Here is a 25063-nt window from a genome sequence, read left to right as displayed (position 1 = left end):
CAGAATCACCGAAAAGTGCTTCCTAAGGCCAGAAAACGCCAAAATAGAAAATGATCCCAAATTGAGCTCAGAATCGCTGAAAAGTGCTTCCTAAGGCTAGAAAAAGCCAAAATAGAAAATGATCCCATATTGAGCTTAGAATCGCCAAAAAGTGCTTCCTAAGGCCAGAAAACGCCAAAATAGAAAATGATCCCAAATTGAGCTTAGAATCACCGAAAAGTGCTTCCTAAGGCCAGAAAACGCCAAAATAGAAATTGATCCCAAATTGAACTTAGAATCGCCAAGAAGTGCTTCCTAAGGCCAGAAAACGCCAGAATAGAAAATGATCCCAAATTGAGCTCAGAATCGCTGAAAAGTGCTTCGTAAGGCCAGAAAACGCCAAAATAGAAAATGATCCCAAATTGAGCTCAGAATCGCCGAGAAGTGCTTCCTAAGACCAGAAAAGGCCAAAATAGAAAATGATCCCAAATTGAGCTCAGAATCGCTGAAAAGTGCTTCCTAAGGCTAGAAAACGCCAAAATAGAAAATGATCCCAAATTGAGCTCAGAATCGCCGAAAAGTGCTTCCTAAGGCCAGAAAACGCCAAAATAGAAAATGATCCCAAATTGAGCTCAGAATCGCCGAAAAGTGCTTCCTAAGGCCAGAAAACGCCAAAATAGAAAATGATCCCAAATTGAGCTCAGAATCGCCGAAAAGTGCTTGCTAAGGCTAGAAAACGCCAAAATAGAAAATGATCCCAAATTGAGCTCAGAATCGCTGAAAAGTGCTTCCTAAGGCTAGAAAAAGCCAAAATAGAAAATGATCCCAAATTGAGCTTAGAATCGCCAAAAAGTGCTTCCTAAGGCCAGAAAACGCCAAAATAGAAAATGATCCCAAATTGAGCTCAGAATCACCGAAAAGTGCTTCCTAAGGCCAGAAAAAACCAAAATAGAAAATGATCCCATATTGAGCTTAGAATCGCCAAAAAGTGCTTCCTAAGGCCAGAAAACGCCAAAATAGAAAATGATCCCAAATTGAGCTCAGAATCGCTGAAAAGTGCTTCCTAAGGCCAGAAAACGCCAGAATAGAAAATGATCCCAAATTGAGCTCAGAATCGCTGAAAAGTGCTTCCTAAGGCCAGAAAACGCCAGAATAGAAAATGATCCCAAATTGAGCTCAAAATCACCGAAAAGTGCTTCCTAAGGCCAGAAAAAGCCAAAATAGAAAATGATCCCAAATTGAGCTCAGAATCGCCGAAAAGTGCTTCCTAAGGCCAGAAAACGCCAAAATAGAAAATGATCCCAAATTGAGCTCAGAATCGCCGAAAAGAGCTTCCTAAGGCCAGAAAAAGCCAAAATAGAAAATGAACCCAAATTGAGCTTAGAATCGCCGAAAAGTGCTTCCTAAGGCCAGAAAACGCCAAAATAGAAAATGATCCCAAATTGAGCTCAGAATCGCCGAAAAGTGCTTCCTAAGGCCAGAAAACGCCAAAACAGAAAATGATCCCAAATTGAGCTCAGAATCGCCGAAAAGTGCTTCCTAAGGCCAGAAAAGGCCAAAATAGAAAATGATCCCAAATTGAGCTCAGAATCGCTGAAAAGTGCTTCCTAAGGCCAGAAAACGCCAGAATAGAAAATGATCCCAAATTGCGCTCAGAATCGCCGAAAAGTGCCTCCTATCGCCAGAAAACGCCAAAATAGAAAATGATCCGAAACTGAGCTCAGAATCGTCGAAAAGTGCTTCCTAAGGCCAGAAAACGCCAAAATAGAAAATGATCCCAAATTGAGCTCAGAATCGCCGAGAAGTGCTTCCTAAGACCAGAAAAGGCCAAAATAGAAAATGATCTCAAATGGAGCTCAGAATCGCAGAAAAGTGCTTCCTAAGGCCAGAAAACGTAAAAACAGAAAATGATCCCGAATTGAGCTCAGAATCGCCGAAAAGTGCTTCCTAAGGCCAGAAAAGGCCAAAATAGAAAATGATCCCAAATTGAGCTCAGAATCGCCGAAAAGTGCTTCCTAAGGCCAGAAAACGCCAAAATAGAAAATGATCCCAAATTGAGCTCATAATCGCCGAAAAGTGCTTCCTAAGGCCAGAAAACGCCAAAATAGAAAATGATCCCAAATTGAGCTCAGAATCGCCGAAAAGTGCTTCCTAAGGCCAGAAAACGCCAAAATAGAAAATAATCCCAAATTGAGCTCAGAATCGCCGAAAAGTGCTTTCTAAGGCCAGAAAACGCCAAAATAGAAAATGATCCCAAATTGAGCTCAGAACCGCCGAAAAGTGCCTCCTATCGCCAGAAAACGCCAAAATAGAAAATGATCCGAAACTGAGCTCAGAATCGTCGAAAAGTGCTTCCTAAGGCCAGAAAACGCCAAAATAGAAAATGATCCCAAATTGAGCTCAGAATCGCCGAGAAGTGCTTCCTAAGACCAGAAAAGGCCAAAATAGAAAATGATCTCAAATGGAGCTCAGAATCGCAGAAAAGTGCTTCCTAAGGCCAGAAAACGTAAAAACAGAAAATGATCCCAAATTGAGCTCAGAATCGCCGAAAAGTGCTTCCTAAGGCCAGAAAACGCCAAAATAGAAGATAATCCCAAATTGAGCTCAGAATCGCCGAAAAGTGCTTTCTAAGGCCAGAAAACGCCAAAATAGAAAATGATCCCAAATTGAGCTCAGAATCGCCGAAAAGTGCTTCCTAAGGCCAGAAAACGCCAAAATAGAAAATGATCCCAAATTGAGCTCAGAATCGCCGAAAAGTGCTTCCTAAGGCCAGAAAACGCCAAAATAGAAAATAATCCCAAATTGAGCTCAGAATCGCCGAAAAGTGCTTTCTAAGGCCAGAAAACGCCAAAATAGAAAATGATCCCAAATTGAGCTCAGAACCGCCGAAAAGTGCCTCCTATCGCCAGAAAACGCCAAAATAGAAAATGATCCGAAACTGAGCTCAGAATCGTCGAAAAGTGCTTCCTAAGGCCAGAAAACGCCAAAATAGAAAATGATCCCAAATTGAGCTCAGAATCGCCGAAAAATGCTTCCTAAGGCCAGAAAACGCCAAAATAGAAAATAATCCCAAATTGAGCTCAGAATCGCTTAAAAGTGCTTCCTAAGGCCAGAAAACGCCAAAATAGAAAATGATCCCAAATTGAGCTCAGAATCGCCGAAAAGTGCTTTCTAAGGCCAGAAAACGCCAAAATAGAAAATGATCCCAAATTGAGCTCAGAATCGCCGAAAAGTGCTTCCTAAGGCCAGAAAACGCCAAAATAGAAAATAATCCCAAATTGAGCTCAGAATCGCCGAAAAGTGCTTTCTAAGGCCAGAAAACGCCAAAATAGAAAATGATCCCAAATTGAGCTCAGAACCGCCGAAAAGTGCCTCCTATCGCCAGAAAACGCCGAAATAAAAAATGATCCGAAACTGAGCTCAGAATCGTCGAAAAGTGCTTCCTAAGGCCAGAAAACGCCAAAATAGAAAATGATCCCAAATTGAGCTCAGAATCGCCGAGAAGTGCTTCCTAAGACCAGAAAAGGCCAAAATAGAAAATGATCTCAAATGGAGCTCAGAATCGCAGAAAAGTGCTTCCTAAGGCCAGAAAACGTAAAAACAGAAAATGATCCCAAATTGAGCTAAGAATCGCTGAAAAGTGCTTCCTAAGGCCAGAAAACGCCAAAATAGAAAATGATCCCAAATTGAGCTCAGAATCGCCGAAAAGTGCTTCCTAAGGCCAGAAAACGCCAAAATAGAAAATGATCCCAAATTGAGCTCAGAATCGCCGAAAAGTGCTTCCTAAGGCCAGAAAACGCCAAAATAGAAAATGATCCCAAATTGAGCTCAGAATCGCCGAAAAGTGCTTCCTAAGGCCAGAAAACGCCAAAATAGAAATTAATCCCAAATTGAGCTCAGAATCGCCGAAAAGTGCTTCCTAAGGCCAGAAATGGCCAAAATAGAAAATGATCCCAAATTGAGCTCAGAATCGCTGAAAAGTGCTTCCTAAGGCCAGAAAACGCCAAAATAGAAAATGATCCCAAATTGAGCTCAGAATCGCCGAAAAGTGCTTCCTAAGGCCAGAAAACGCCAAAATAGAAAATGATCCCAAATTGAGCTCAGAATCGCCGAAAAGTGCATTCTAAGGCCAGAAAACGCCAAAATAGAAAATGATCCCAAATTGAGCTCAGAACCGCCGAAAAGTGCCTCCTATCGCCAGAAAACGCCAAAATAGAAAATGATCCGAAACTGAGCTCAGAATCGTCGAAAAGTGCTTCCTAAGGCCAGAAAACGCCAAAATAGAAAATAATCCCAAATTGAGCTCAGAATCGCCGAAAGTGCTTTCTAAGGCCAGAAAACGCCAAAATAGAAAATGATCCCAAATTGAGCTCAGAATCGCCGAGAAGTGCTTCCTAAGACCAGAAAAGGCCAAAATAGAAAATGATCTCAAATGGAGCTCAGAATCGCAGAAAAGTGCTTCCTAAGGCCAGAAAACGTAAAAACAGAAAATGATCCCAAATTGAGCTCAGAATCGCCGAAAAGTGCTTCCTAAGACCAGAAAAGGCCAAAATAGAAAATGATCTCAAATGGAGCTCAGAATCGCAGAAAAGTGCTTCCTAAGGCCAGAAAACGTTAAAACAGAAAATGATCCCAAATTGAGCTCAGAATCGCCGAAAAGTGCTTCCTAAGGCCAGAAAAGGCCAAAATAGAAAATGATACCATAGAAAGGCTAGCGGGGCCACGCACAAATGTGTAATTTTCTTGAAAGAAATGCGAAAGTTATTAAATATTCATTTTTGAAACCAAAATAACAAGAATCAACGCAATGATGCTATAAGGCATAATTTGACACGTTTTCCAACTTAAAATGAAATTCAATGATGTTTGACAATGCTTTTATGAACACCAATAGATGCCGCTTGGCAGAGAAAAGCTTTGCACACGGACGTATTAAAGTGAAATACTCACGGGGAATTATGGGTTGGCACAATTGTGTGTGGTTTATCGAGTAAACATCAAAAATGTATTATATCATAAGATTTCAAACCGGTAATAAGATTCAGGAAACTCAACCAATACTTAAAAACCTACAAGAACCTTTCAATTCTGGAATCCCAGAATCTTGAAATCGCGAAATTCTACGACTTTAGAGTCCTACAATAATTAAACCCTGAAATCCTCATATTCCAAAATCCTAAGATTCCTTGATCTAAAATTCCTTGATCTAAATTTTTGAAAACATAAAGGGAAAAAGATCAGCAGGAGAGCTGGGGAAATGCAAAAGAATTATTGAAATTTATGAGTATGGAAAAGTGCTTTCGAAAGAGCGCATCTCCTTGTGGGCTGAAAGCAGGCAAAAGGAATGTATTCCAATGGGTCCTGCCAATATGTGGATGGTATCACTGGCGTTCCTAGACTGAACTTTTAAGGGGGGCAAAGAGTGGAGATTTTCATATGTTCCAGTTGCCCGAGATTCTATCTCTATGCAAGAGGTGAGCCCTAAAATTGAATAAAAACTATGTTACAGAATTTTATTCGTGTAGGCGCTCATTGATAACACCACTGTTTCTACTTGAGCTAGTATTCTTTATAAGGTCTGAGCCGAAAGGTGATCGTTCGAATTGATGTTCTATTGCAACTGATGGGCAGCGGGCGTTGATTGCATACACGGGAAGTAGATGTGGGTTGAACAAACAAGGGATGAAAATCGAAACTTTATGTGGACTCTTGACTGCAATTGAACCAGGGCTTTTCAAATAAATTCTAAGAGTTTCACAGTTCTAAGATAACTGATCTCAATGCAAAAAATAATCATATTCTTTTATAATTAAAGTCTATGAAGAACTTGCTTTCCTTTTTCACCTTAGTTCAAGCATATTACTTCGAAAGAGTACGAGACGCATCTATCAAAACCAAAGCGCTTTTTTACGGCAACAAGGTTCCCCAGCAGAGTCCTCGCCAAGGATTCCCGAGCAACATAGCGGAATAATCCGTTTTGAACAGTTTCAATTCCCTCCGATGCAATCATGCGAAAAGGGTTTCATGATACTGGGAAAAAGTACGTACGCAGTTCAAAGCAGGAAACACACAATCAGAGCGAGCTTTCTTGCAAAACACACACGTTCATTCGCTTTAGATTTGTGTTTAACTCCAGTGAGGAGCAAAAAAAGCTTCTTTAAGATCGTTGATTTAAACTTTTCTTCTTGCGTAATTGAAGCAATCAACATCATCAATCGATGGCTGGCTTTAAATTCATACAATCGCTTATCGAATTTTGTTTGTTCTCTTTTCCCCAAGAACGAAATCAGGACCTATCCTCATCGATTTATGAAACAGAACAGAAGCAAGAAAAGGTTCAGCAGAAGAGTATTTATCTTGTTCATATAATTTTAGTCAATTTGAGTTATTGACTTTCTTCCGGAGGATTGACAGCCCGAAGCAATTTTTGGCGGCGCGGACAAAAAAAAAAACCCTTTTCTTGCTCCTGTTTGGAATCCCCCTCGCGCGTATGCGGAATCTTACGGCGGCGAATGGAAATAGTGGCCCGCCACCCGTGGGCGAGGAGAAAGAGTGAAAAAGACTTTCCCCATTCACAAACAAACAATTCATCCTCGAGGGGATTGTCGGATCTACGGGTTTGAAAATAAATCTCATCGAAGAGCGGAAGGCAGGAAGAAAAAAAAGCGGTTCGAACGAGGCACATCGAAAGTGCTTGACGGTATCCCTTGGAGCCGCTCCGAGTCAAATAACTCTTTTGCAGTTTAGTTCGCTTTCTCTATCTTTTCCGCAAAGTTTTACGATGTTTTTCTTCGGGCGATCCAAAAGGCAGCATTTTTTCTTCGTTTCAATTTTTTCCCGGGAAAATGTTTTAAGAAAACAGTGATCATGCTGGGAAACGGGGCCGACCAGATTTCTCACGTCTTTCCCGATTGTGGTGCTAGCTTTTGTGCGGATGCTGATATAGCCAATTTGCTTGTTTTCCTTCCCGTAGGTTATGGCTCGGATTGCAGGTCGCTCTGCTGGCCGCAGTGAAGAAACTCGAAAACGCCTGCAGCTAGTGAAAGTTCTTTCGGAAATTTGATAAGAAAGCAAATCCGCTGCGTTTTCGTGCACTGCAGTGGATTGAACAATTTGCTAACTGGCTCCATTGAAGCGCAGCCGTGTTGCATGTAGAGTTTTCCAGCGGGAAACCCAAGAGGTAAAGAACGGAAACAGAACTGGGTTTCTAGCGTGTTTGACGGATGGATTAGGGAGAATGATATTAGTTGTGGAGCAATTTATTTAAGTATTGAAGCATTGAAATACATTTCTGAAACCTTTGAGTGGACCTGAGCTAAAGTTAAAACATTTTTTTTCAAACGTCATAAAATAATGTTGAATTCTGGAGTCAAAATAGTTAATAATGCAATTTCTTTCAAGTGAATTCCCAACAAAGCAAAATTCGGTATGCAAGTCACAGGTCACATTTCCCCAAACATGCCGGATCAACCATGATATCATTTATTGTACTCTCTTTTAAAACGATATCCAAGCATGATTGTTCCGCTTGGAGCAGCAACAGGATTCGAATGAAGCTGTAGAAAGGCTATCGTTTATCGTACGTCTCTCAGGCTGCCTTCCACCCCGCAAGCTTCAATCTACTGCTCAGTCAAACTTTATTGAACGAAAGTGTACACGGTTGATTCCTTTGAAGAGAAACATTTGCATTCGGTTGCAGTCTTTTGCTCCACCAGCAATATGGTGTTGAATTGGACCAACAGCAGAAGTGCTTCCAAAGTGAAGCGCCACATACTAGAATTTCGACATTAATGTAGTACACTATGCATGGTGTAGGACTTCTGCTTTTTGACCCAAATGTGCAGCAAGTGTGCAGTGAACTTTAATACGATATTCGTTTGGTTATAAATAATTCGCTTCTTGACAGGCGATCAGTCATTTTTTTAAGATTCAAATAAAAGTTTTCGCATCACCATTTTCTCCAAAATAAATTGAGCTTCGATGGACGGAAAACTCATCCAAATGATACAAAGCTCGGCAACAACGCGGAGTACCATGAGGCATCAGAAATCAGTCCACAGAGGAAAAGCGTCAGGAAGTGGGTTTTATGTAGAGACTAACTCGACAAACCAGGGCAGTCTTTTATTCGCATAATTCAACATACACAATTAATTATTCACCGGAGCACACGCTCGTCAAGGCGCAACCGTCGGATCGGAAACAGGCAGGTGCTAGGCCGGATGTAGCAGAGTAAGCATGCCCTCCGATGGATTTTCCATCGGCTTTTGTTCTATCGGGAGATATCTATACGCTTCGTCCCAGCTCGAGATGGTTGTCGACCCACTTCCCCGCGCGCGCGCGAATTCCTACGTGAGCCGTTCTCCGTGAGCTTTCTTCTGGTTGTCTCACAGCTGAGGCTTTCTTGAAATTTTCCTACTCGCCTCCCGTTCAATGGCGATGATTCTTCGTCGGCAGTCGTTGAGTTTTATTATGATGAATAAATGTGATTACAACGCGCTGGAGAGAGATGCTAATTAGGCCAGCAGGATTACAAAGTCAGTACTGGGGAATGCAAATCCTATCTGCAATAAAAAGCAAACATAATTGCTGAACCAATTCCGACTGTTTGCCGGTTTAATTTGTTACTTCATTTATTTTAATCCGGCGAAGTAGTTTGTAGAGTTGAATGCTAACGTTTTTCTGTATATACAGTTTTCGTCTTATTTTCAATATTTATTTTCTGTATGGGCCTTATTTAAAAAGTTTAGTATCAAACGACAAGTTACAATTTAATTTACTAATAATCAATTGACAGATCCAAAGGAAACAAAATTTGAGCAAGCTACAGTGTAATAATCCTAACCCTAAATCAGGCAAACATTTAAACGTGTCACCTAACACTTGGGTGTATACAAATTTGGCATTCACTCTCTGTTGCACTTGTGAAGCGTTTATTTTTGTTTTGTTTTACACACGCTCCGTTTGCCTAACACCATGAGTTCCATTCAAAGTATGCTTCCTCTCTCGTTTTTATCGCATATCCCGCGCACACACTGTAGGGTAAAGCGTTATATTGGCGACGGCAACACTTAAAGCGGCAGAATCACAATTAAATATTTATAGGTTACAGTCGCATTTTTTTGAAAGCAGATTTTTTTTTATTCCGTTGCTTGTAAGGGTCTGAAAGAAGTTATAGGGCAAAAGGTGTGCATTTCGTCAGAGGTGTTACGGATATGCTGCTTGTGATGTATGAAACATGAGAAATACCCATCACCAAACTATACTAGAAAGCTAGCGTGCATGGCAATCTACCATTCGACAAAATTCTACGGTGGTTGTATGTGTCTAACGGAAGTTATAGGGCAAAAGGTGTACATTTTGTCAGAGGTGTTCCGGAAATGCTGTTGGTGATGTAAATACCCATTACCAAACTACACTAGAAAGTTAGTGTGCGTGGCAATCTACCATCTGACGAAATCCTACAGTGGTTGTGTGGGTCTAACGGAAGTAATAGGGCAAAAGGTGAGCATTTTGTCCGAGATGTTACGGAAATGCTGTAGGTGAGGTATGAATCATGAAAAATGCCTATCACTAAACTACTAGAAAGTTATTGTGCATGGCAAACTACCATCTGACAAAATCCTACGGTGGTTGTATGTGACTAACGGAAGTTATAGGGCAAAAGGTGTGCATTTTGTCAGAGGTGTTACGGAAATGCTGCTTGTGATGTATGAAATATGAAAAATACCCATCAACAATCTGCATAAGAAAGCTAGCGTGCATGGCAATCTACCATCTGACACAATCCTATGATGGGTATGAGGGTCTGACAAAAGTTATAGGGCAAAAGGTGTGAATTTTGTCAGAGGTGTTACGGAAATGCTTCTTGTGATGTATGAAATATGAAAAATACCCATCATCAATCTATGTTAATAAGCTAGCGTGCATGGCAATCTACCATCTGACAAAATCTTAAGGTGGTTTTATGGGTATAACGGAAGTTATAGGGCAAAAGGTGTGCATTTTGTCAGAGGTGTTACGGAGATGCTGCTTGTGATGTATGAAACGTGAGAAATACCCATCATCAAACTATACTAGAAAGCTAGCGTGCATAGCAATCTACCAGCTGACGAAATCCTACGGTGGGTTTATGGGTCTGACGAAAGTTATGAGCAAAGGGTGTGCATTTTGACAGAGGTGTTACGGAAATGCTGCTTGTGATGTATGAAACATTAAAATACTCTTCACCAAAATATACTAGAAAGCTAGCGTGCATGGCAAACTACCATCTGACGAAATCCTACAGTGGTTTAATGGGTCTAACGGAAGTTATAGGGCAAAAGGTGTGCATTTTGTCAGAGGTGTTACGGATATGCTGCTTGTGATGTATGAAACAGGAGAAATACCCATCACCAAACTATACTAGAAAACTAGCGTGCATGGCAATCTACCAGCTGACAAAATCCTACGGTGGTTGTATGTGTCTAACGGAAGTTATCGGGCAAAAGGTGTGCATTTTGTCAGAGGTGTTACGGAAATGCTGTTGGTGATGTATGAAACATGAAAAATACCCATCACTAAACTATACTAGAGAGCTAGCGTGCATGGCAATCTACCATCTGACGAAATCCTACGGTGGTTTAATTGGTCTAACGGAAGTTATAGGGCAAAAGGTGTGCATTTTGTCAAAGGTGTTACGCAAACGCTGCTTGTGATGTATGAAACATGAGAAATACTCATCACCAAACTATACTAGAAAGCTAGCATGCATGGCAATTCACCATCTGACGAAATCCTTCGGTGGTTTAATGGGTTTAACGGAAGTTATAGGGTAAAAGGTTTGCATTTCGTCAGAGGTGTTACGGAAATGCTGCTTGTGATGTATGAAACATAAAAAATACCCATCACCAAACTATACAAGAAAGTTAGTGTGCGTGGCAATCTACCATCTGACGAAATCCTACAGTGGTTGTATGGGTCTAACGGAAGTAATAGGGCAAAAGGTGAGTATTTTGTCAGAGATGTTACGGAAATGCTGTAGGTGAGGTATGAATCATGAAAAATGCCTATCACCAAACTACTAGAAAGTTATTGTGCATGGCAAACTACCATCTGACAAAATCCTACGGTGGTTGTATGTGACTAACGGAAGTTATAGGGCAAAAGGTGTGCATTTTGTCAGAGGTGTTACGGAAATGCTGCTTGTGATGTATGAAACATAAAAAATACCCATCACCAAACTATACAAGAAAGTTAGCGTGCATGGCAATCTACCATCTGACGAAATCCTACAGTGGTTGTATGGGTCTAACGGAAGTAATAGGGCAAAAGGTGAGTATTTTGTCAGAGATGTTACGGAAATGCTGTAGGTGAGGTATGAATCATGAAAAATGCCTATCACTAAACTACTAGAGAGTTATTGTGCATGGCAAACTACCATCTGACAAAATACTACGGTGGTTGTATGTGACTAACGGAAGTTATAGGGCAAAAGGTGTGCATTTTGTCAGAGGTGTTACGGAAATGCTGCTTGTGATGTATGAAATATGAAAAATACCCATCAACAATCTACATAAGAAAGCTAGCGTGCATGGCAATCTACCATCTGATACAATCCTATGATGGGTATGAGGGTCTAACAAAAGTTATAGGGCAAAAGGTGTGAATTTTGTCAGAGGTGTTACGGAAATGCTTCTTGTGATGTATGAAATATGAAAAATACCCATCATCAATCTATATTATTAAGCTAGCGTGCATGGCAATCTACCATCTGACAAAATCTTAAGGTGGTTTTATGGGTATAACGGAAGTTATAGGGCAAAAGGTGTGCATTTTGTCAGAGGTGTTACGGAGATGCTGCTTGTGATGTATGAAACGTGAGAAATACCCATCATCAAACTATACTAGAAAGCTAGCGTGCATAGCAATCTACCAGCTGACGAAATCCTACGGTGGGTTTATGGGTCTGACGAAAGTTATGGGGCAAAGGGTGTGCATTTGGACAGAGATGTTACGGAAATGCTGCTTGTGATGTATGAAACATTAAAATACTCTTCACCAAAATATACTAGAAAGCTAGCGTGTATGGCAAACTACCATCTGACAAAATCCTACAGTGGTTTAATGGGTCTAACGGAAGTTATAGGGCAAAAGGTGTGCATTTTGTCATAGGTGTTACGGATATGCTGCTTGTGATGTATGAAACAGGAGAAATACCCATCACCAAACTATACTAGAAAACTAGCGTGCATGGCAATCTACCAGCTGACGAAATCCTACGGTGGTTGTATGTGTCTAACGGAAGTTATCGGGCAAAAGGTGTGCATTTTGTCAGAGGTGTTACGGAAATGCTGTTGGTTATGTATGAAACATGAAAAATACCCATCACTAAACTATACTAGAGAGCTAGCGTGTATGGCAAACTACCATCTAACGAAATCCTACGGTGGTTTAATTGGTCTAACGGAAGTTATAGGGCAAAAGGTGTGCATTTTGTCAGAGGTGTTACGCAAATGCTGCTTGTGATGTATGAAACAAGAGAAATACTCATCACCAAACTATACTAGAAAGCTAGCATGCATGGCAATCTACCATCTGACGAAATCCTTCGGTGGTTTAATGGGTTTAACGGAAGTTATAGGGTAAAAGGTTTGCATTTCGTCAGAGGTGTTCCGGAAATGCTGTTGGTGATGTATGAAACATAAAAAATACCCATCACCAAACTACACTAGAAAGTTAGTGTGCGTGGCAATCTACCATCTGATGAAATCCTAAAGTGGTTGTGTGGGTCTAACGGAAGTAATAGGGCAAAAGGTGAGCATTTTGTCAGAGATGTTACGGAAATGCTGTAGGTGAGGTATGAATCATGAAAAATGCCTATCACTAAACTACTAAAAAGTTATTGTGCATGGCAAACTACCATCTGACAAAATCCTACGGTGGTTGTATGTGACTAACGAAAGTTATAGGGCAAAAGGTGTACATTTTGTCAGAGGTGTTTCGGAAATGCTGTTGGTGATGTATGAAACATAAAAAATACCCATCACCAAACTACGCTAGAAAGTTAGTGTGCGTGGCAATCTACCATCTGACGAAATCCTACAGTGGTTGTGTGGGTCTAACGGAAGTAATAGGGCAAAAGGTGAGCATTTTGTCAGAGATGTTACGGAAATGCTGCTTGTGATGTATGAAATATGAAAAATACCCATCATTAATCTACATAAGAAAGCTAGCGTGCATGGCAATCTACCATCTGACAAAATTCTATGATGGGTATGAGGGTCTGACAAAAGTTATAGGGCAAAAGGTGTGAATTTTGTCAGAGGTGTTACGGAAATGCTTCTTGTGATGTATGAAATATGAAAAATACCCATCATCAATCTATATTAGTAAGCTAGCGTGCATGGCAATCTACCATCTGACAAAATCTTAAGATGGTTTTATGGGTATAACGGAAGCAATAGGGCAAAAGGTGTGCATTTTGTCAGAGGTGTTACGGAGATGCTGCTTGTGATGTATGAAACGTGAGAAATACCCATCATCAAACTATACTAGAAAGCTAGCATGCATAGCAATCTACCAGCTGACGAAATCCTACGGTGGGTTTATGGGTCTGACGAAAGTTATAGGGCAAAGGGTGTGCATTTTGACAGAGGTGTTACGGAAATGCTGCTTGTGATGTATGAAACATTAAAATACTCTTCACCAAAATATACTAGAAAGCTGGCGTGCATGGCAAACAACCATCTGACAAAATCCTACAGCGGTTTAATGGGTCTAACGGAAGTAATAGGGCAAAAGGTGTGCATTTTGTCAGAGGTGTTACGGTAATGCCGCTTGTGGTGTATGAAAAATGAGGAATACCCATCAACAAGCTATACTACAAAACTAGAGTGCATGACAATCTACCATTTAACAAAATCCTACGGTGGTTTAATGGATCTAACAGAAGTTATAGGGCAAAAGGTGTGAATTTTTTCAGAAGTTTTACGGAAATGCTGCTTGTGATGTATGAAACATGAGAAATACCCAACACCAAACTATACTAGAAAACTAGCGTGCATGACATTCTACCACCTGACGAAATCCTATGGTGGTTGTATGGGCCTAACGAAAGTTATAGGGCAAAAGGTGTGCATTTTGTCAGAGATGTTACGGAAAAGCTATTGGCGATGTATTAAACATAAAAATTTCCATCACTTGAATATACTAGAAAGCTAGCGTGCATAGCAATCCACCAGATGACAAAATCCTACGGTGGTTGTATAGGTCTAACGGAAGTTATAGGGCAAAAGGTGTGCATTTTGTCATAGGTGTTACGGATATGCTGCTTGCGATGTATGAAACAGGAGAAATACCCATCACCAAACTATACTAGAAAGCTAGCGTGCATGGCAATCTACCAGCTGACAAAATCCTACGGTGGTTGTATGTGTCGAACGGAAGTTATCGGGCAAAAGGTGTGCATTTTGTCAGAGGTGTTACGGAAATGCTATTGGTGATGTATGAAACATGAAAAATACCCATCACTAAACTATACTAGAGAGCTAGCGTGCATGGCAATCTACCATCTGACGAAATCCTACGGTGGTTTAATTGGTCTAACGGAAGTTATAGGGCAAAAGGTGTGCATTTTGTCAGAGGTGTTACGGAAATGCTGCTTGTGATGTATGAAACATGAGAATTCCCATCACCAAACTACACTAGAAAGCTAGCGTGCATGGCACTCTACCATCTGACAAAATCCTACGGTGGTTAATTGGGTCGGACGAAAGTTATAGGGCAAAAGGTGTGCATTTTGTCAGAGGTGTTACGCAAATGCTGCTTGTGATGTATGAAACATGAAATACACTCATCACCAAACTATACTTAAAAGCTAGCGTGCATGACAATCTACCAGCTGACGAAATCCTACGGTGGTTTAATGGGTCTAACGGAAGTTATAGGGCAAACGTTGTGGATTTGGTCAGAGGTGTTATGGAAATGCTGCTTGTGATGTATGAAACATGCAAAATATCTATCACCAAACTACTAGAAAGTTAGTGTACACAGCAATCTACCCTTTGACAAAATCCTACGGTGGTTGTATGTGTCTAACGGAAGTTATAGGGCAAAAGGTGTGCATTTTGTCAGAGGTGTTACGGAAATGCTGCTTGTGATGTACGAAACATGAGAAATACCCATCGACAAGCTATACAAGAGGGCTAGCGTGCTTGGCATTCTACCAGCTGACGAAATCCAACGGTGGTTGTATGTGTCTAACGGAAGTTAGAGGGCAAAAGGTGTGCTTTTTGCCAGAGTTGCCAGAGTTGTGGATATGCTATTGATGATGTATAAAACATAAAAAATACCCATCACCAAACTATACTAGAAAGATAGCGTGCATGGTGCGTATCATCTGACAAAAGCCTATGATGGCTAAAAGGGTCTGACGTAAGTTTTAGGGTATAAAGTGTGCATTTTGTCAAAGGTGTTATGGAAGTGCTATTGGTGATGTATTGAACATAAAATTGTTCATCACTAAACTATACTAGAAAGTTAGTGTGTATGATAATCTAATGTTTGACAAAATCCTACGGTGGATGTATGGGTCTGACGGAAGTCAAACGTACACCTTCCCAAAAGGTGTGCAAAAATCCAAAAAAAAAAAAAATAATATAAAAATATGACAAAATAAAATACCTTGTGATTAGCTGATAGTATCTAAATAATCGACATTCCGTATCTCAAACATAAGTATATTAACAAAGAAATTCATTGCAAAAGAAAGTGAAGTGATTTGCTGTTGATTTCATCGTTCAATGCATTGATATATTTTGAAAGATTTTCTTTCCACTTTGAAATGTTCGGCGAGTAAAGCGAATTCAACAGTAAATTACTTTACCACGATGTGAAATTTTTTTCAGTGTAGACTGTAAATAAGCTCAAAACATTTCTGAAGTATTTCAGCTGTCAACTTAGCGGCTGCTTTGGTGGGTTGCTTATGCTAACAAGGAACCATTTTTCGCTTTTCAAGGGTATTTTTAGCGCCTTCGAGGTATATTCTACAGGTTTCATTATATACACGGTAGAAAATCTACACGTTGACCTGAAGTGACTTGCTGTTGAATTCTCACTACTTGCCAAACGTTTCAATTTGAAATGCCTATCCCTTGAGTTGGATAAGTATAAAGCACAAGAAAATCAATAGCGATTCACATCGTTTTCCACCATTTTTTATGTAGATAGAACTACGCTGCGTTTTGGAATGTAATGCTAATAAATTGATATCGATTCGCTACAGCATGATAATTTTATTGATGGTTACTACAATTGATTATAGATGAAAGTGTTTTCGGAAAATAAAGATTTGTTTAAACAACTTTTAAAGCAGGAATTGAATTATGTTGAAACACTTTTAGTTTTCGCAAATTGAGACTCTGGTGTGTCTAATTGATTAAAAGATAACTCTTCCGTTTCTGTCATACCCGTAGCATCGGTTCCGTGTGCTGAAAACAAATTATTCATTATTTCAAAGAACATGTGCAATTATCACATACTTTTTAGAATAGGTATGACGTTTGTCGCGTGTTAGCTTGATTTGCCATCTTCGTTTTGTTTTAACATTTATAGCGTGCAAAACGTTACGAGTTCAATGGATTAAAACAGTGGGGTGAATTCAAGTGATATGTATTGCAATTCGAAAGTAATTTCTTTCAAAAAGGTATTAACCGAGGATCACCTGACTGCAAAATGTAAATCGCCTGGAAACCAATTCGAAATCACTTCAATTCGTAGTGATCGGTTACACAGTCAAATGCAAAACCCCTTGAAGTAAACGTGACGCTTTTTTTAAAGTGTAGGTCCGTACAACAGTAACGGAACGTACAACAGCATTTAGATCATCATTTGAGCCAATTCGGAATACAGAATTAGCCCCATTCGTCCTACATTGCATAAAAACTTGCTCGGTAATATTGAATTTACTTTGATCGAAATATAAACCATGCGTAGCACTTCTAGCGGTGATTTGAGGAAGCTTGCGCTTCAAGATCATCGTTAGTTCAAAGCAGGATAAGAAAATACAGTCACATGTTTGTTTAAAAAAATTACTTTGGCTATCTTTTCAATTGAAAATTGATACAGAAACAGATTCATGTCTGAGAATTTAAATCTGTTCTTGCTTGTATATTAGTGGTTTGAAGTTTGTTTGAACTTTAACATAATATCGGAAAATCAGGTCGCCTATGAGTAACCATAATCAAATTAAAAACTCTTTTAATTGCACGTAATTTAAGCATATCATGCAAACATTCTAATCTCAAGTAACTGAATCTAGTATGATCATTCGGGATTTTTCGAAATAGCCCGAACCAGGATCAAATACCCTAGAAAGAAACCTAACGAAATATTCCCACTTGGCAACTCTGGCAGTTCCCTAAAGATTGCCCGAGCAAAAGCACAGGGAAAGAGTGCAAAAATTCAAAAGAGCGCACCTATTCGTGTTGGACCAAAACCGGTTCTTGCCTCTACACACGGCTCTATTCAGCTTCAGCTCAGGTTCACGCGAGCGTATTTGCTGTTGATGTTCATGGCCTGCTGAAGAGTGCTTCTCTTGCTTCATGCGCCAGCGCAGTGCGCGAGCATGAGATACGCAGACAGAGCGAGATAGAGAGCGTGCGTCGGGGTGAGTTACCGTCGTTTCTTCGATAGGGATCCCCGCGGCCGGCAACGACTGCACGAGTGAACGGAGCGAGACAGTGCCGTCTGCTGGAGCCCGAGAGGTAGCTTTCGCGCGGTGTGGAACTTGGTTCGCATTTGTTGCGAAAGGCTCTTCCTTGCTTGCTTTCTGGCCGGCCGAACCGTGTGAGCCACACGAACAGCAGAACAGCCGAGAACGCGGTTGGTTTCAGTTTACGTCAGCGCTTCGTTCGTGGAAGATGAACTTGTTCGGTTGGTCCTCGCGCGCGATGTGGGCTTGAAATTCGGACCAGAGAGTGAAGTGTGAAGACTCTGCTTTTTTGTGCAGACGAACGGACGGTTGGTTGGAAAAGGTGTTCTTTTGGTTGTGGTCGTTCAGCTGGTTGCCTGGCTAGGTTGTTGAAGAGGCTTCGCAGCATCCAAGTGGATTTGTAGGTTTTTTGTTTGTATATTCTCACTGCTCCCGCCGTGTCGTTGCGGTCCAGCTTCGGTCGACTGTTGTTAGTTTACTGGTGAAGCCTGCAGAAGAATAGCTGCGTAGTATTGGTGTGACGGCGTTGCTTGCTAAAGAGGAAAAAATGCACGAATTCTTGTTTTGATAGTTCCAAATAGACTTGGGAGTGAGTAGAAAGCTGCTGAATTTACAGTTATCGAGTAGACCTGTACTGCGGTTGGTAGTGAATTGGATTGCACGGATTCGGTGAACTTTTGGCGCGACCTGTTCTCGTAGATTGGGAAGAAAAAGATTTATTCCCCTTTTTGTTGTGGTTGTGATAGTTGGAAGTGATGTTGACCCAATCCAAGAGCAATCGAATACGACGCGGTTTGCCATCCCCTGACAACACGGACAACAGCCTACAAACCAGTTTCGCGGTTCCTTTGTTATTGTTTTGACTAGTTGCACGGTAATTGCACACGCAGGCTGCGTCAAAGTTTGAATTTAATCGAAAAAGTCGACAGTTCTGATATCTCGAGTGGAGAGGTGAAATGTGAAAGGCGAAATGTCGAGTGTGTCGTAGTAGAAGTGAAAAGAAGATCTGTATTTTGTTCCTTTCGTTCCTTCAATCCGGTCGTGAGGGGCTGTGGCTTTTATTTATTTTGTGTTATTGCTTGATTTGGTTCATAAGTTTTCCCCCGTTGTTTTTTTTTGTCCCCATCTCGGGCGTTGTTTTGGGGCCTCACTAAACCGCCTCGAAAGTGAGAGAAGTTCGGGTTGCACTAATAAGAAAATAAGAAAGAAAAAAAAGAGGTAAATTAAAGTGATTCCGATTACGGTTCGTCCTGCCGTCAGGTCTGTCTGTTTGGCGCAGGGAACGTAATTCGTCTTTCCCACGGCAGAAAAGGAAAAAAAAGCATGCAGGCGAAAAGTGAGCGAATGATGTTTTAAAGCGATTAAGGATTACCACGAAACCGGTGTGGCAGGATCACGTATAGAAGGCGCAACAAATCTCGCATGCAGAAGAGAAGAGAAGAAGAAGTAAAAGAAGAAGGTGTACGTGAAAGTGAATCGATATTTTGTGTTTGTTTAGCAAACCTGCCAGTCTGCGGGGAAGAAAGAAAAGATTTTACCTTCGTGCTTGCGGAAGGAAACTCGAGAAAGGACAATCCGGCTGAGTGACAAAGCTGCCTAGGTGGAAGCAAGGAGCCCCCGCCACCGTCTAATCAATAAGTAAGGATTATGTCTACAAATGCTATTTTCCTGGAATTAAATTTGGGGATTATTACTGTATAATCAGTTGTTTGTGTGGAGGATTAATTACTCATGAATACACTTGCGTTGGGCTTCAAAAACCTTAATCTAATGATTGTTGTAACCATCGCGATGCATTAGCTGATGATGTGTTACTGTGCGAGTTCTGATCGATGACAGTTGTGCGTGCCTTTAATCAGCTGTTTTCTGACACCGCTAGGGAACGAATAGGGATGATGGATTTCAAGCTGCTGAGGTTTCCTAGGAATTTTGTTAAATCAAGGGATTTTGGTTTACGTTTTCTCCTTCTTTCACCGTCGTGACGGCAAGTGGGACGAAGAGGAACCTGAAATTGGATACGTTTGTTTACGTTCGAATATCATTTATATGTTATTTGTTCATTGAAAGTCGCGCGTCGTGGTAAACTAGAAAATTGTGTGTACCAACATGATCCTGAATCTGAGCAAGGAGGGTGTGAGTCCAACGATGTTAGGCAGGGTTACACGTTGAAGTTTGTAGCATCTATAATTGGAATATGTTTAGAGTACTCTTGTAAGTTTCTGTTTCAGCCGAGTTTAAAATTGGTAACATTATGATAGGTGTGCTTACAACATATCAACTTTTTTATTTGTCAAAACAGAATACTGACTACTAACACTTTCGTTCATGATTCTCGAAATATATCACTGGTATGGGATGGTAATGCCGATGTTATGGAGGATAACAAGCAGAATTTTCTATTAGAGCCGCACACACCTGCACAAGTCAACAGTAAGACGCGAACTGAAAAACATTTGTGTTTTTATGTTTTGTTTTAACTAGGCTGCAACGAGCAAAAGGCGTATGAGCAAAGCCATGCCAAGCGATCTGAACACCGACCATTATTGGCTTGAATGTATTTTTCTAGTTATTGGCATTCACATTCACATTTCAAGCGTCGTAGCTCAGGAACTGTAGTTTGTATAGAAAAAACTGTCTGAGAATGAAGTGTAACATACTAAAAATACCTTGTAAAAAATATATACTAAAAAATAATTTAGTTTGAAGATAAAACTTGACTAAATAAAGCTCATTTCAAGATGGCTTGACAAAGTATTTTTTTTTTAATTCTTTTAGCACCAATATTTAGTGGGTAAATTGTGGTTTCGAAATCCAATTTGTGGTAATTTGTGGTTGAGTAATTTCTGAGAAATTTTCAGAAAACTGAGTCAAGCCATCTCTGAAAATGATTTCGCTTCAAATGAATCGGACAACGATGATATATACATCAATCGAAAGCTCTTAATTTGTGGTTCACGAAAATGTAGTTTTTGTAGGCATACTTCATGATAAAATAATTAAAAAACTATTATTTAAATTTTTGAACATTGTTTACCTCTTGTTGTTAACACCGACCGTACGCGGCGCTGGTAGACCATCAAGATGTTTTTTCTCAGAAAGCTTTCGTGTAGCGATGAGTATGGTCAAACTAGAGATACTCAGAGGGAGAGATATGCGGTGAGCCAAACGAACCGTCAAAATTGAAGCCAAACGAACAAGAAAGGTAACACCACATTGAGAGGTATTGCAATCAGGTACAAAAAAGAACGTGTTCATTTCTATACGATTTTTTGTTCTATCGCCAATGAATGAGTGATTTTTACCCGGAGTTCAACATACCTTGTGTATAGGTAATAAAATAAGTGAAGGTGTATAAAATTAAACATAAGCATAAAATATATCACCATAACAGTTTTTGCGAAGCACTTCACTATTCTTAAGGACTTTCGCCGTCACCACCGATTATACAAGTCGAATGTTAGTCAACATTGCGCTTTGAGAAGAGATCTGGCACCTCTGACATATGAAACCCAGTTGCCGAATTGGCGATTTTTTTTACCGCGAATCTCTTCCTCTGAGTATTTCTAGGTGAAACAGTATGTAAACAGCAGGGATACTATATGTGCAGATTTGCAGCGAAATGCAAATGTTGATCAATTAGCAGATATTTGTAGTTGACAAGCCTCCGTGTGTTTTACGTAAATTAATACACCAAGGGGTGTGATCTGGTCTTTCTCATACAAAATCTATTATATGTTAAAATCTATTAGCACATACGTTTTAACTCTTGTAATAAATTACAGCCTGATAATAATAAAGAACAATTTTTTGTTTCGATAAAAATAATAATATTTTGGTAACTAATTACGCAACTGTATTCGACTGTTGGGTATTTTAGAAACCGGAATGATGCCTGAAGATCGGGAATGGGCCTTAGAACTGTAGGGAACGGTTGAAACGCATGGTAATTGCCCAAAGGTGTGAGTCCTGACTAGAATTAAAATTCGATATTTTCTCGTCTCAGGAATATGCTACTACAACTACCCCCTGAATAATAAAACAAAAAAGCTTTCAACGGCAGCGACAACTGTATGTCGTATACAGTGAGGTCGCTTTTTACGCGGGTTGCTTTCCTCCATTACTCAAAACCGGTAGAAGATATCGACCTCAAAATCTTTTAAAATCTGTCCACGTGGTATGTGGATGGCCCCTAACATTTTTTCTTAGCGCAAATGGATAATGGTAGGCACGTAAAAGTCCTTCGGAGTGACTTTGGTAAAGCATTTGACTTCAGTCATATATAACAAATTACTAAAAGATAGTACACTTCCACAACAAATTCTCAAAACTAATTCCAATCACATCTGGGGTGCGCATTTGAGTCCACTTCTTTTCATTTTGTATGCAATATAAGCCTTCTTAAACTTAATGCCAAGAAATGTAATGCAATAACAGTAAGCCGAAAAATTGGAACATCACATAATGTAACATCTCTAGGAAATCGTACTGTATAAAAATTCATGATCGCTAGCGACTTAGGAGTGATCCTAGATTCCAACCTTATCTTTGCAAAACATTTCAACTCCATCATAAGTAACGCAAATAGTATGATGGGCTTTATTAAACGATTCAGTCACAATTTTCAAGGCTCGTACGCTATCAAACTATTGTACTTGGTTATTTCACATGGAATCATTGTGCTGCCCTACACAAAAGACGCGTAGAATCTGTCCCAAAACGATTTCTGTTATACGCGCTTCGCAACTCAAATTGAAGAGCTATTCCATGGGATTATTACAAATCGTATAGACTCAGCTGCATTACTATCACAACATAGCCTTTTAATACTTGCGTACCTGATCCCTCCAGAGCCGAAGAAATGAAAATTCTTTTACCTGCCATTCCGCAAGCTCTCATTCGAATTTGATCCAACTTTTTTAAAAGATTACAAATTTATCATAGTTTCATAGATCATAGAAATAGTAAGGGACATTTCGAAATCTTTCGCAGTTCCAGCTTTATTAAGGAGAACCGTGGGGTAAGTACCCTTCCAAGGACACACAGCCTAAGATTAAGTTTTGGTACCAAAACCTTGCTTGCGACATATCAAACTTCAAACTTTTGTGAAACAAGACTTTTGACTTTTTGACTTTTGTATATTGACCACAATGGTTGCCAAGTGACCAAATACCGATCGCCAACAGTGTTGTTTTGCAAAAACTTAAAGTTTGATATAGCCTGTGTCCCTAGGAGGGTACTTACCCTACGGTTCCTCTCAATAATTTCGAAACTACGAAAAATTTCGAAATGTTCCCGGTTGTTATTCGGTTGAGATCTTGCGGAGTTACAGGTGCAAGAATTTTGATTTTTTTCTGCTCTGCAGGGATCAGGTTCGCGAATGTTAACACCCTCACGTTATCTTAGAATAAGAAATTTTTTTTCCAAAAAAACAGAACAGAACAAATTATGCAAAAAATGGTCCCGTAAATTGCACGATGCGTATTAAATTTTTGACATAACACTTTTAAAAAAATGAATAAAAAACTGTTTGAAATTCGCTACAAACAGTATATATCACGTATGAAAGACGTTGTAAACATTATCTGGGCTGGTAGCAGGTCTAGTTTTTCAGAAACTTGGTCTCTATTTTAAAGCAACTAGTATTTTTGTAAGGTTTCCTAGGTTTTTTTGTCACCTGATGAAATGATATCTTTCCATTTCTCGTCTAAATTATCGTTTGGAATTCGTTAGTTGAGAGCAATCGTTCTCCGTTATTTTTTTCTGCTTTTTTATTACCTTTTCAAATACAATCCTTTTATATCCTAAAATTTACAGCTGGTTCATTTTTGTCTTGTTTTTTTGGTCTCTTTATAAAGCACTTGGTCTATAAAGTTCCTATTTTTGAGTTACTCAGCTGCTACCAGCTCTGCATTATAATTAACAACGGTAATAAAATAGCCTACATTTGATTGACGAAATAAAAAAATAAATAAATAGATGGAACATTTGGCATGTATCTGCTCATACATGTAGTCCGTTGAACCACTGGTATTGTCGTCCAAAAGTTTAGCGCTAATATCGATAATCGCTTCTTTTTTTTTTTTTTTTTTCTTCACATAACATTTATTTGACACGGCACAAATACAATTTAATGTTTAACGGCGCCAATTATATCTGATGACTTAAAAACTAAAGCAAATTTTTTATCCTCGCTGCCGACTACGAGCTGAAATTAAGTCTAACTTAAAACTAGCATGGGATTTCCAATCAGTGTTTTGTTGTTCAATGGTCGTCTGATAATCGTCGAATGGCATGTATGGATTCGTTCTGCTGAGCCACGATGTCGTGAGTTGGGACAGAGGCTCGTAGTCCTTGGGTCCTGGTTCTATTGTGCGGGGTCTGGTTGCTGGTTTTGTGCTTAAGGTTCAAACGTGTTCTTGTCGTTTTGTTGGGTGTAGACGGAGGGGAACGGGACTAGACTGGGGCATGGATGGATTTCAGGAAAACGTATAAGTTTTTAGATTTTCAACGGAGAAAACGCAAAAATAATGAAAATAAAAATATACTCAAAAAATATATGGAAAGTGGTCGTTGTATTGTGTTCCCAAATACAAAAGTGATAAACTTTTATGTGACTAATTCATGACATATCAATTTTTGTTGCTGTGCTGCTTCCTGCGGCTGAAAACATGAATTGATTAAGTAATTACAACAGCATTGCAGCGTTTGCACGGCCGTGTCGCTCCTTCCTACAACCATTCACCGCATAAAGTCATCCAAACAGATCATTCACACGTTCACGCAACCACTTCAACTACGAACGTTATCGGCAAAAAGTGGAATAATCGGAGCACCGAGATGCAACGAGTCACAGGTCGAGCGAAATAAAGACGACCCCACACGGCCATAGACCACTCTTTGAAACGTTTCAGAACTCAATTCATGAATAAAACTCTAACGTGGAACCGCTGGAATAACGCACGTGAAACATCAACGTCTGCAAACACCGCGTATCCAACCAGTTCGTCTATACACGTTTGCCAGTGTATGTACGGGAAATGTCACCAACTTTCACGAGCAAACGCATAAAGAATGTATGACGAAGATAAAAAAACAGCAGCAAAATAAAAAATTGCAATCCACACTTTTAGTGCGTCAAATATTTTTTACTGGGTGTGAAGTCGAATATCAACACATAACAAAATCGGAACGATAATTAGTACTTATCTTACTGAATCCATTGAAATTGTTGCATAGTCGAGTGCCTCTACAGCGTGCAGCAACCACTCACACCAAATACACTAGTTTCAACAAAAAAAAAATCAACGAAAAAACACTTGAAATGCAAACTTTTACTAATGTCTGCTTAGTACGCACACGTGCCGACGTCAGCCTGCTGCTGACGATAGCCTACTG

At 39.9% G+C, this 25063-nt stretch overlaps 1 protein-coding gene across 3 annotated transcripts in view; it reads left to right on the top strand.

Moving 5' to 3' along the window:
• Positions 1-17720: 17720 nt before the first annotated feature.
• The window catches only part of LOC129718959 (uncharacterized), a 389511-nt gene continuing 382168 nt past the window's right edge, over positions 17721-25063 (top strand). For 2 of the 3 annotated variants that reach the window (XR_008727097.1, XR_008727096.1), the window contains exon 1: positions 17721-19306. The gene's annotated coding sequence lies outside the window, so the exon portion shown is untranslated. The remainder of the gene's footprint in view (positions 19307-25063) is intronic. The other variant, XM_055670225.1, reaches the window with a different exon arrangement.

The sequence above is a fragment of the Wyeomyia smithii genome, chromosome 1 (assembly GCF_029784165.1).
Source record: "Wyeomyia smithii strain HCP4-BCI-WySm-NY-G18 chromosome 1, ASM2978416v1, whole genome shotgun sequence".
Taxonomy (NCBI): domain Eukaryota; kingdom Metazoa; phylum Arthropoda; class Insecta; order Diptera; family Culicidae; genus Wyeomyia; species Wyeomyia smithii.
The sequence above is the reverse complement of the archived record's forward strand: the minus strand, read 5'-3'. Positions and strand labels throughout refer to the sequence as shown.